This window comes from Tamandua tetradactyla, chromosome 15 (genome assembly GCF_023851605.1).
Source record: "Tamandua tetradactyla isolate mTamTet1 chromosome 15, mTamTet1.pri, whole genome shotgun sequence".
In the NCBI taxonomy this organism is placed as follows: domain Eukaryota; kingdom Metazoa; phylum Chordata; class Mammalia; order Pilosa; family Myrmecophagidae; genus Tamandua; species Tamandua tetradactyla.
In genome coordinates this window covers 84,760,936-84,771,887 of record NC_135341.1, presented here as the reverse complement: position 1 = coordinate 84,771,887, position 10,952 = coordinate 84,760,936, and positions in this window count along the sequence as shown.

The following is a 10,952-nucleotide window of genomic DNA, read 5'->3' as shown; positions in this document are numbered from 1 at the left end:
CTTTTAAACACATTCACCTCTATAGCTCAGTGCTGTTGATGACACACCCAATAATGTGCTCCCATTGCCGCCATCCATTTCCACACCTTAACCATTAGCCTAAATAGAAATTCACACCTTAACTATTAGCCTAAATAGAAGTTCCGTACAAGTCTAAGCATCAAATCCCCATTCTCCAACCCCAGTCTATCTCCAGGTAATTTATATTTAGATAGGAACTCTTTGAGTTTGCTTATTATAATTAGTTCACAAAAGTGAGATCATGCCATATTTGTCTTTTTGTGTCTGGCTAGCATACTGTCCTCCAGGTTCACCCATGTTGTCACGTGCATTAAGACTTCATTCCTTTTTACGGTTGAATAATATTCCATCGTATGTAGACACCACATTTGTTTATCTGTTTATCAGCTGATGGAAACTTGGGTTTCTTCCATCTTTTGGCAATTGTGAATAATGCCTCTATGAGTATCAGTGTACAAATATTTGCTACAGTCCATGGTTTTCAATTCTTCTAGATATAGATACACATACAGTACTGGGATTGCTAAATCACCTCGTTAATTGCACACTTAGCTTCCTGTGGAACTGCCAAACTATCTTCCACAGAGGCTAAACCACTTTACATGAATGAATGCTCTTATTTGCCCACAGCCTCTCCAACACTTCTAGTTTTCTGTTTTTTCTTTAAATAGTGGCCATTGTAGTCAGTGTGAAATGATACCTCATTGCGGTTTTGATTTACATTTCCCTAATCACTAGTGATGTCGAGCATCTCTTCATTTGCGTTTTAGCCATTTATGTATTCTCTTTGGAGAAATGTCTATTCAAGTTTTTTGCCCATTTGTAAATTGGGTTGTTTGTCTTTTAATTGTTGAGTTATAGGGTTTCTTTATATATTTTGGATATTAAATCATTATTGGGTATGTGGCTTCCAAATATTTTTTCCCATTGAGTAGGTGGTCTTTTCAATTTCATGACAAATTCTATTGATGCACAAACATTTTTAGTTTTGAGGAGCTCCCATTTATCTAGTTTTTTTCTTTCACTGCTTGTGTTTTGGATGTAAAGTCTAAGAAACCATTGCCTACTATAAGATCTTGAAGATGCTTACCTACATTTTCTTCTAGAACTTTCATAGTCCTGGTGCATATAAGTAGGTCTTTGATCCATTTTGAGATAATTTTTGTATAGTGTGTGAGATAGGGTCCTCTTTCATTCTTCTGCCTATGGATATCCAGTTCTTCTAACACCATTTGTTGAACAGACTATTCTAAACTTAGCAATCTCATCAAAAATCAATTGGTCTTAGATATGAGAGTCTATTCCTAAGCTCTCATTTGATTTCATTGGTTAATATAATGTCCCTATGGCAGAACCATGATGCTTTGACCATTGTAGCTTTGTAAAAGCTTTAAAGTCAATAAGTGTTTGTCTTACAACTTTGTTCTTTTTTTTCCAAGATATTTTTTTGCTATTGGGGGCCCTTATCCTTCCAAATAAATTTGATAATTGGTTTTTCTATTTCTGTAAAGTAGGCTGTTGGGATTTTGATTGGGATTTCATTGAACCAGATCGCTCATTACTAGTGTATGGAAGCACTACTGATTTTTGCATGTTGAGCTTTTATCCCATCACTTTGTTAAACAGCTTTATTAGCTCTAGTATCTTTGTTGTAGACACTTTGGGACTGTCTGTATAGGATCATGTCATCTGCAGATAGTGACAGTGTCACTTCTTCTTTTCCAATTTAGATGTCTTTTATTTCTTTTTCTTGCTTTACTATTCTGGCTAGAACTTCTAGAGCGGTGGTGACAGTAGGCATCCTTGTCTTATCCCATATCTTGGAGGGAAAGCTTTCACAACCGAGTACAATGCTAGCTCTGGGTTTTCATACATGCCCTTTATCATGTTGAGGAAGTTTCCTTCGATTCCTAGTTGTTGAAGGGTTTCCTCAAGAAAGGATGGTCCCCAATTCTGTGCTTTTCTGGCCTTTCTAGCAAGTGCAGCCCCTCAGCTCATCACCCCCAGAGCCCCCATGAAGCACTGTGTGTTCAAATCTCCACCAAGTCTGCCCCTGTCAAGAGCAAGGTTAAAAAACTGCTGCTGCTGCCTTTTTCCAGGCAGGTTGAAATACAAGCTCAGAGCCAGGACCCAGTGATCCAAATTCACTAATCAAAAGGCATGATCAGTGATCTACTGCACCCACCCCTGTTCTTGGGGAAGAGCATTTTATGTCCCTCTCTGTCCCCAGTGAGGTGGCCTAGGACTGGGCCTCATAGCACCCAGCTGTAAGAGTGGGGAATGGGGGCCAAGAGCCTCTGCTTGAAGAGAGCAACTTGCTGTTCTTTGCCACTGTGGTTTACCAGCCTCTTCCTTCTGCTGGTCTCCAGGGCCCCATAACATTTGTTTCAGATGGTTCCTGCCTGTTTAGTAGCTGTTTGGTGGAAGGACTGCATCCTGGAGCTCCCTACTGTGCTATCTTCCCCAGAAGTTCCCCACCACTTTCTTTTTAATGGCTGAATGATGGTCTATTATATGGATATACCACATTGACATTTGGATTGTTTTCACTATTTGACTATTATGAATAATGGTGCAATGAGCATTCATGTACAAGTGCTTGCATGAACATGTATTTTTAATCCTTTGGGGTATACAGAATTCTTGGTTGGTGGATTTTTTCTTTCAGCACTTCAAATATGTTGTCTCACTATCTTCTGGACTCCAGGGTTTCTATTGAGAAATTGGTTCGTCATCTTAGTAAAAATTCCTTATATATGATGCATTGCTTGACTCTTGCTGTTTTTAAAATTCTGCATTATTCTTGACATTTGATCATAATCTTTGAGCCCATTCCGCTTGGTGTTTAGCATTCATAGCTTTCAGCAAATCTGGGAAGTTTTTAGCAATTAATTCTGCACATTCTTTTTTGCCCCTTTATCTGTCTCTTCTCCTTTTGGGTTCCTATGGTGTATCCATTGTTGTATTTGATGGTGTTCACAGGTTCCTTAGGCTCTGTTCCTTTTCTTTCATTCTTTTTTCTTTCTGCTCCTCAGATTGGGCTCCTTTGGTTTTTATTTATCTTACTATGTGTTCATATCTCCTTCATTCTGTAGTTTTCCCACATATCAAATTCTGGTTTGACAGTTTATTTCTTTTAGCACTTTGAATGTAATGCCCTGTTGCTCTTTCTCTCCCCTCCTCATGAGACTCCCTTTATACATATGTTGTATGCTTGATGGTGTCCCACAGGTCTCTGAGGTGCTGTTAATTTTTCTTCACTCCTTTTTCTTTCTGTTCCTAAGACCTGATACTCTAATTGACCAATTTTCATGTCTGCTGATTTTTTTTCTTCTGCTGCTTAAATCTGGTTTTGAGCCCCTCTAGTGAATTTTGCATTTCAGTTATTGTACTTTTCCACTCCATAATTTCTATTAGATCCCTTTTTGTAATTTATATTTCCTTATTGATATCTCAACTTGGTGAGACATCATTGTCATACTTCTCTTTCGTTCTTTAGACTGGTTTCCTTCAGTTCCTTGAATGTATTTTGAAATAGCTGTTTAAAAGTCTTTGTCAAATAAGTCCAACATCAGGACTTCCTCAGGAAGGAAAAAAATTCCATTGATTATTTTTTTTTCTTTTCAATGGAGTATGTGTATCACATGCCTCATAATTTTTGCTCAAACCTGGACATTTAAAATAATATAATATGGCAACTCTGGAGTTCAGATTCTCTGTTTTCCAAGGGCTTGTTGTTGCTTGTAATTATTGGGTTATTTTAGTGACTTTTTAAAACTAATTCTGCAAAGTTTGTATTCTTCATTGTGTGTCCCAATTTTTAACTCCATGGTCAGCTAATGATTGGATAGAGTATTTCTTAACTGCCTAAAACCAGTACATTTCTCAGTCTTTGCTAAAGGGCTTTGTGTACATATTGGGGCATTCCTTCAACATTGAGCCAGGTGATTTTTCACTCACCCTTTGCCTTCACTTCCTTCTTGCACAGAGTCTTAGAGTCAGCCAGAGATTTACTCCTTCTCAGGTCTTTCCTGAGCATGTGCACTGATGATGAATGGACATGGACTTCTAGATTCCAAGGAAAAAGTTAGAGCTTTTCAAGGCCCCTGAGGACATCTCATTCCTAAGATTTTCCTTTTAAGCTTTTTGGTTAGTCTATTGTCTCGTATGTTACACACAATCTCAGGCAGCCATGATACTTTACAAATGCCCTCCCCAGGGACAAGAGGCTTTTATCACTGGGAAAATTTGAGTGAGGTCAAATTAAGTGACAAAGTCTTTAAGTGACATCTTCCAGGGAGAACCACGAAAGAGGTCATATGCTTACTATCTTTGGGAATGAGGCTTTGAAAGAGCCCCAGCTCCATTCTGCACCCCCTGGTAATAGGAATGCTGGCTATTATTTTTCAAGGCTTCCATTGTCTGGGGATTGTGGAATAGGAATAAGATAAGTTAAAACACCATAAAGCTGGCTGTTCTTACTGAGATTCAGTTGTTCAATTTGACTAAATGATCCTTGAATTTCTTCAAATCTTTGGTTAATTTCAGAAGTTCTAAAAAAGTTCATCCTGACAAATTTTGCTCTTTTTTCATCATCTTTAATCAGGGGAACATTTTCTGGCATTTTTACTAATGTTTTCTCCTTCTTGTTTTATTTTTATTTATATTTTCCCTTTATCCCCATTCCTCTTTGCAGTTTTCTTGCCTTTCCCTTTAGGCAATTGCGCTAATGAGTTTAATGTGTACCCATTTAATTGTATGGGTTCTTGTAAAATTGGATAGGTCTATGCATTATTTTTAATTTTCAAAGATTAAAAATGTCTCATTTTGTTTCCTTATTTTACTTTACTGTTTTACTCAACCTTGTTTATTTCTACTTTGTTGTTTCTAACAATCGCAGGGTACTTCACAGTGTGCACCAACTGCACAGTGTTGCCTGTAACACAACCTAGATTGACTCTAAAAAGCTGCCATACACCATTTACAATGAATACCCTTTATGAACCCGTGTGAGAGTTTTTCTGGGATGAGTGTGTGTGTGTGTGTGTGTGTGTGTACATATCCCCAAAGAAGCTGTACTCACATATACATACATACTTAACACACATGAGTATTATGGTAGATTGAATCACGCCCACTACGAAGACCTGTTCAAGTCCCTATTCGCAGTCCTGTGGTTGAGCTAATTTGCATGAGGCCCTTTGACGCTCCAGATGAACGAGAGTAGGCCTTAACCCAAAGGACAGGAGTCCTTACAACAAAGGAAATGTGTATACGGAGTGTCAGCCACAGGAAAGAGCTAGAGTACCATGTCACCAAGGCAGGGCCTGACTGTCAGCCGTTTACCATGTGGTCTTTCAGATGCAGAAATGCCGTGGCCTGTGGACACTTTGATTTTGGAGTTCTAGCCTCAAAACTGTGAACCAATAAATTCCTGATATGCAACTAGTTTGTGATGTTTTGTTACAGTGGCCTTGACAAACTGTGACATACACATATGCACACATACATACACAGCACACACACATATAGATACATACATATATATAAATCTAGGAACAGCTCTGCTATGTCATAGCAGAGTTTTAATTTTACTCATTCTGCTGGACTCCTTTTCTGTATAAGCTGACGTGCTGCCTGACTATATAGAATTCCTCCATCTCAACATCTCTGCCATTATTTGATATTTTCCAACTTTCTAATCTCATTGTTTTTAAAAATAATCTCATTTAAAAAATTTTTATTGTGGCAACATATATATAACATCAAATTTCCAATTTAGAACATTGAAAGCTTTTAAAAAAATTTAAAATTTGTCTTCAAATATGTCATGCAGCGGTATTAATTATATTCACAGTGTTGTACTTTCATATGACCATCCATTACCAAACCTCTTTCCATGCCCTGAAAAGAAACTTTACACCCACTCTCCATTCTCCAACTTCCCCAACTGCAGATAAACTCTATTATACTTTTGGCCTCTATGAATTTGCATTTCTAGTTACTTCATATATGTGGAATCACAATATTTGTTCTTTTGCATCTGGCTTATTTCACAGGGCATGAGTTCATCCATGTTGTAGCAGTTATCATGACTTCACTCCTTTTTATGGCTGAATAATATTCCGTTTGTGTCCATACCCCATTTTTTATCTGTTCATCTGTTGACGGGTATTTGGGTTTCTACCTTTTGGCTGTTGTGAATAATGCCGCTGTGAACACTGGTGTACAAATATCTTTTTCATTCGAAGAGATTTTGAATTTCAGTTTTCTTATGTGTATATCTAGAGGTGAAATTGTTGTGTCACACTGTAATTTTATATTTAAATTTCCTCAAGCCAGGAAAGGGGTGCAGAAAGGGCTAGTGAAGGTGCCACTGAGTTTTCCTACCACTTTGAAGTTGCCTTTCTTGATTTGGCATTTGTCCAGGACTGCAGTCCTTTAACTGTTTCCTGAAACTTTGGGAAGGATGGTTCTGCCAGTGTCTGCTTGTTGCTCAAAAATTCTGTGGGAAGACAGAATCCTGGAAGAGCTCACTCTGCCATTTTGCTGATTCAACAAAAAGATTTCATTGTTTTTATAATTTGTATTTCTTACATTAATAATGAATTTGAGCATTTCTTCACATGCCTAATAGAAATTTTAATTTGTGCTTATGTAAGTTGCCTAGTCACATATTTTGCTCATTTTTCATTTGCGGTTCCTGCCTTTTTTGGAGGTATCGCTGATATTTTAGAGCTATTAGTCCCTTTTGGTTTTAGATATTGCAAATAGCTTTTCTCAGACTGTCAACTGTCTATTAATGTTGTCGATGATACTCTTCATTAAACCAAATCTCACTTTTTATGTAATCAAATTAGTCAACATTATTGTGCTTAAGGCATTTTAAGTAGTCCTTTCCACCTTTATGTCACTGTCATTTGATATATAGTTTTGACCTTCACATTTAGTCCATCTTGAGTCTACTAATTCTCCACAGAGAATCAAGGTCAATTCCTTGATACTGAATGTTTGTGTTGATACTATGAAAAACGTATGTTTTATCATTTTTCTAATTGATTACGGCTGGTTCAGAGAAATGCTATTATGTTTTGTAGGTTGGTCATACAGGCCTCATTTTTTCTCAATTCTCATTAATTTTTTTACTTATTCTGTTGGTTTTTCAAGAGGATCATGTCATTAGCAAATAATGACTATTGTATCCTTTCCCTTTGAATTCCACTACTTCCCATTTCTTTTTCCTGAGTCTTATATTGTGCAAGGTCTCTAGTCCTATTCTAAATAGAAGTTGTGCTAATGGACATCCTTTGATTCTTTTTTTGGCAATATCACAGGAATTCGTATACATTTTGCACTAAAATAGAACCATTACAGGGCAGGCCAGGTGGCTCAGGAGGTAGAGTTCTCGCCTGCCATACTTGAGACCCAGGTTCGATTCTTGGTGCCTGCTCATGAGAAAAATAAATAGAACCGTTATAAACTTGAAAAATATTTGCATCTTATAACATTGTTAAAGGGTTTATATCCCTAATATATAAAGTGCTTCTAAAAACTGAGAAGCAAAAGATCAGCTGATCTACAAAAAAACAGGTAAAAGATGTGGACTGTTCACCAAAAAAAGAATAACTAAATGATCCCTAAACATTTAAAAAGATGCCCAACTCCACTCAAAATAAGAGGAATAAGAATTTAAATTATACAGCTATATCGTTCTTTCCTATTCTATTGGCAAATCCCCATTATTTGGCTACATATTCTCCCCTAGCAAGGCACTCAGACCTTGCTGGCGGGAATGCAAAATGACTCACCCGCTCAAGGCAATTTTACAATATCTAACAAAGTTAAATATTTCTTTACCCCAAGATCCAGGAATTCCACTTTTATAAGTGTATATCACAGAGATAATTTTGAAAAATACAAAATGACTTATGTTCAAAGCTATTAATTGCAGACAATTTAAATTTTCACCAATAAAAGACTAATTGCAAAAAAAGAAAACATTGGCACATCCAGTCAGTGGAGCACTATGCAGTTGTACAAAGAAATGAGGAAGATCTTTATCAGTTGATAATACGTGATATTCAAGATATGTTGTTAAGTGAATGAAGCAAAGAAAGATCAATAGGTATAGTTTTATACCTTTTAAGAAAGAGTAATAAAAAATATGTAGACATATTTGCTTAACTTTTCAAGAAGAAACAAAGAAAGGACAAATGAAAACCTAAAAATTATGGTTATATATATATATAGGGAGAAAGGAGGAGGATGGAAGGGACAAGGATGAAAACTAGACTTTCTGACTTTATAGTATTGGCTGTTGGACCAGGAGAAGGTTTCACATAATCTCTCCAACAACAAAAAATTCTATAAAATAGTTAATTTCTAAAAACTGAAAACAAATTAAAACAAATGAACCAAACTGTGTATCAAGTTGGTAGCATGACCACATAAAATAATTATTTGGAAAGTCTAAAAATATACTATTCTGGTGCATACTTTTAGTGGAACGTATCTTAAACTGCATTTAGTTGTCTTATTGTTGGTAGTAATATTGTAGGATAAAGAAAATAATCATGTTTGTGTCATTAGGAACCAAGATTTTCGATATTAGAGAAAAGAGGTGTAAGTATAAAATCAAAGGGAAAGACACCGTAAATTTGAATTTGGATTTGAATGTGAAACATTAGTAAGAACCCATGTTGTATTTTTTCTCTCTAAACATGTATTTTCTAGGGATGCCACTAAAGAGTCTGGAAACAACGACATCTCAGAAGCCATGAGCACCCCTAGAGCTTAGATTATGATCTCTGACTATCATTTCCCACCAAAATGGAGCAGGACTCCTGGAGAAATGGCTGATTCTAGGTTGCAGGCATGAAATGTATAAGATGAGCCTTGTGTGTTTGTTGTGCCAGAAATTAAGGAAGCTATTAAGGCTATTAATGCCGATCAGAAACAGCAACCAACTTGAGGGGGATTTTCCCTGACCAAAGATGGGACAATTTGAACATCAAAAAGCGAAATGGCTGCTAAGGATGAAAATATGTCAGATATAGAAAAATCCATGGGTTCATAATGCCAAAAAGAAATGCATCCATGACTTTTGGAGGTTGCCAGGGCACCAAGTCATTATTTTGAAAATTGGTAAATAAACGGAAAGAATCATGCCTTAATCCTTCTTTACCTATGAAGAGTATATTTCATGGTAACTAAATACTTGTTTATAGAAGCATTATTTTCGGAAGTTTTCTAGCTACTAAATGTGGAAGTAATAATAAAAATAGACAAAGTATTACCTTGCAACCTCTAATAAAGTAAAGATTAAGCAATGATCACCCATGACTGTTAACATGATTAGGTGAAAGAGTGATTGGGAGACTTAATATATTCATCTGGCTAATAATACCTGGATTGACTGATCAATTTTCAAATCACAAAAAGAGATAACAAATATTAAATGCCCCCTGCTGAATTCTAATGAACCCAGGAAGTATTCTTGCCAAAAAAACACAAAAGACAATACTGGGCTCAAATCTAATAAATCTTTTCTAGGCCTAAATATCATTATGTAGGGAATACAAAAGATAGAGAAATAAGTTAAACCATGCCACAGTAAAGAAATCCGCCACATCTGGAATTCTATAGAACATGACCACTTTCTTCAACAGATAAATGGCATAATAAATAGGGGGGGGGGAAGAGACTTAAGACACATATCAACCAAATGTAATGGAGAGAGGCTTAGGAACAAGATGTGGAGACTCTAACTGTGCAAGTATCTAATCTGAACAGATGTATTTGGGCTAATGGAGAAATTCATGGGTGAAACGCTGTGACTTCTGGGATTTACTTTAGAAAGAGATAACAAATATTAAATGCCCCCTTTAATAACAAATTAAATAATATTTAATTAAATAACAAAATAACAACAACAGCAGCAACAACTGGGGAGAGGATGGTCTGAGTCCCTTTCTGATGTGGCTGCCCACCTCTCCCAGGTGCTCTCTGCCACCCTTCTGGGGAAACTGTAGAGACAGGTGGGTGCTCCCTCGTTGGCACCGCCAGGAGGTTCAAAGCGCCCGAGTCCCACTGGTGGGAGGGGCCTTTGCCCAGCCCCAGCCCCAGCCCCAGCCTCTGCCCCAGCCCCAGCCCCAGCCCCAGCTCCAGCCCCAGCCCCCATAAAACCCCCAGGCCAACTGACCGTCCTTGTTCTCTCACCAGCCTTTCTCAAAAACCTACTGGGGAGTCTTTCCTGCTCTCCCCAGAAAGCCCCTTTGTGTGTTATTAACCATTTCCTACCTTTTTGGTGCTTGTGCAATGTCATCAGGCTCACTACCCAAACCCCACATTGAGCAGAGTCTATCTGTCTCCGTAGGGGAACTACACGGCGGGGAGGCAGAGCCAACTCGCTGGGAAAATGGTAACTACTGAACCTCGGAGATGCAGCCAGCGGGGCTCAGTAAGTCCTCGCCTCCGGTTTGGGAATGTTGGACAATGATTATGATACAGGCAAAAATAAAGTTTTGGAATGTAACTTTTTCCAAGTTATAAAAGGGCCTTTCCATTTCTTGTTTGGTAAGAGGCTTCCAACCCCATCCTTCCACCCCTTATCAATAGTACAGAATGTTTTATCAGATGCTTTTTCTGCATGTTTTGAGGTAATGATATGATTTTCTTCTTCACACTGTGGTAAATGTTATCGATAGGTTTTCTGATGTAGAAGAGTGAAATTTATTCTTTAGGATAAACTCTGATCCTATATTTCATGATTTTAAAAAATTCATTGTTGGATTTAGTTAGCTAATACTCTTAAGGCTTTTATATTAATATGCATAAATATTTATGTTTATTAGATTGTCCCCATCTAATTTTTGAATCAATGCCTCATCATTTTCATAACACAAGCCTTATTTTTCTGGAGCTGCTCAAAT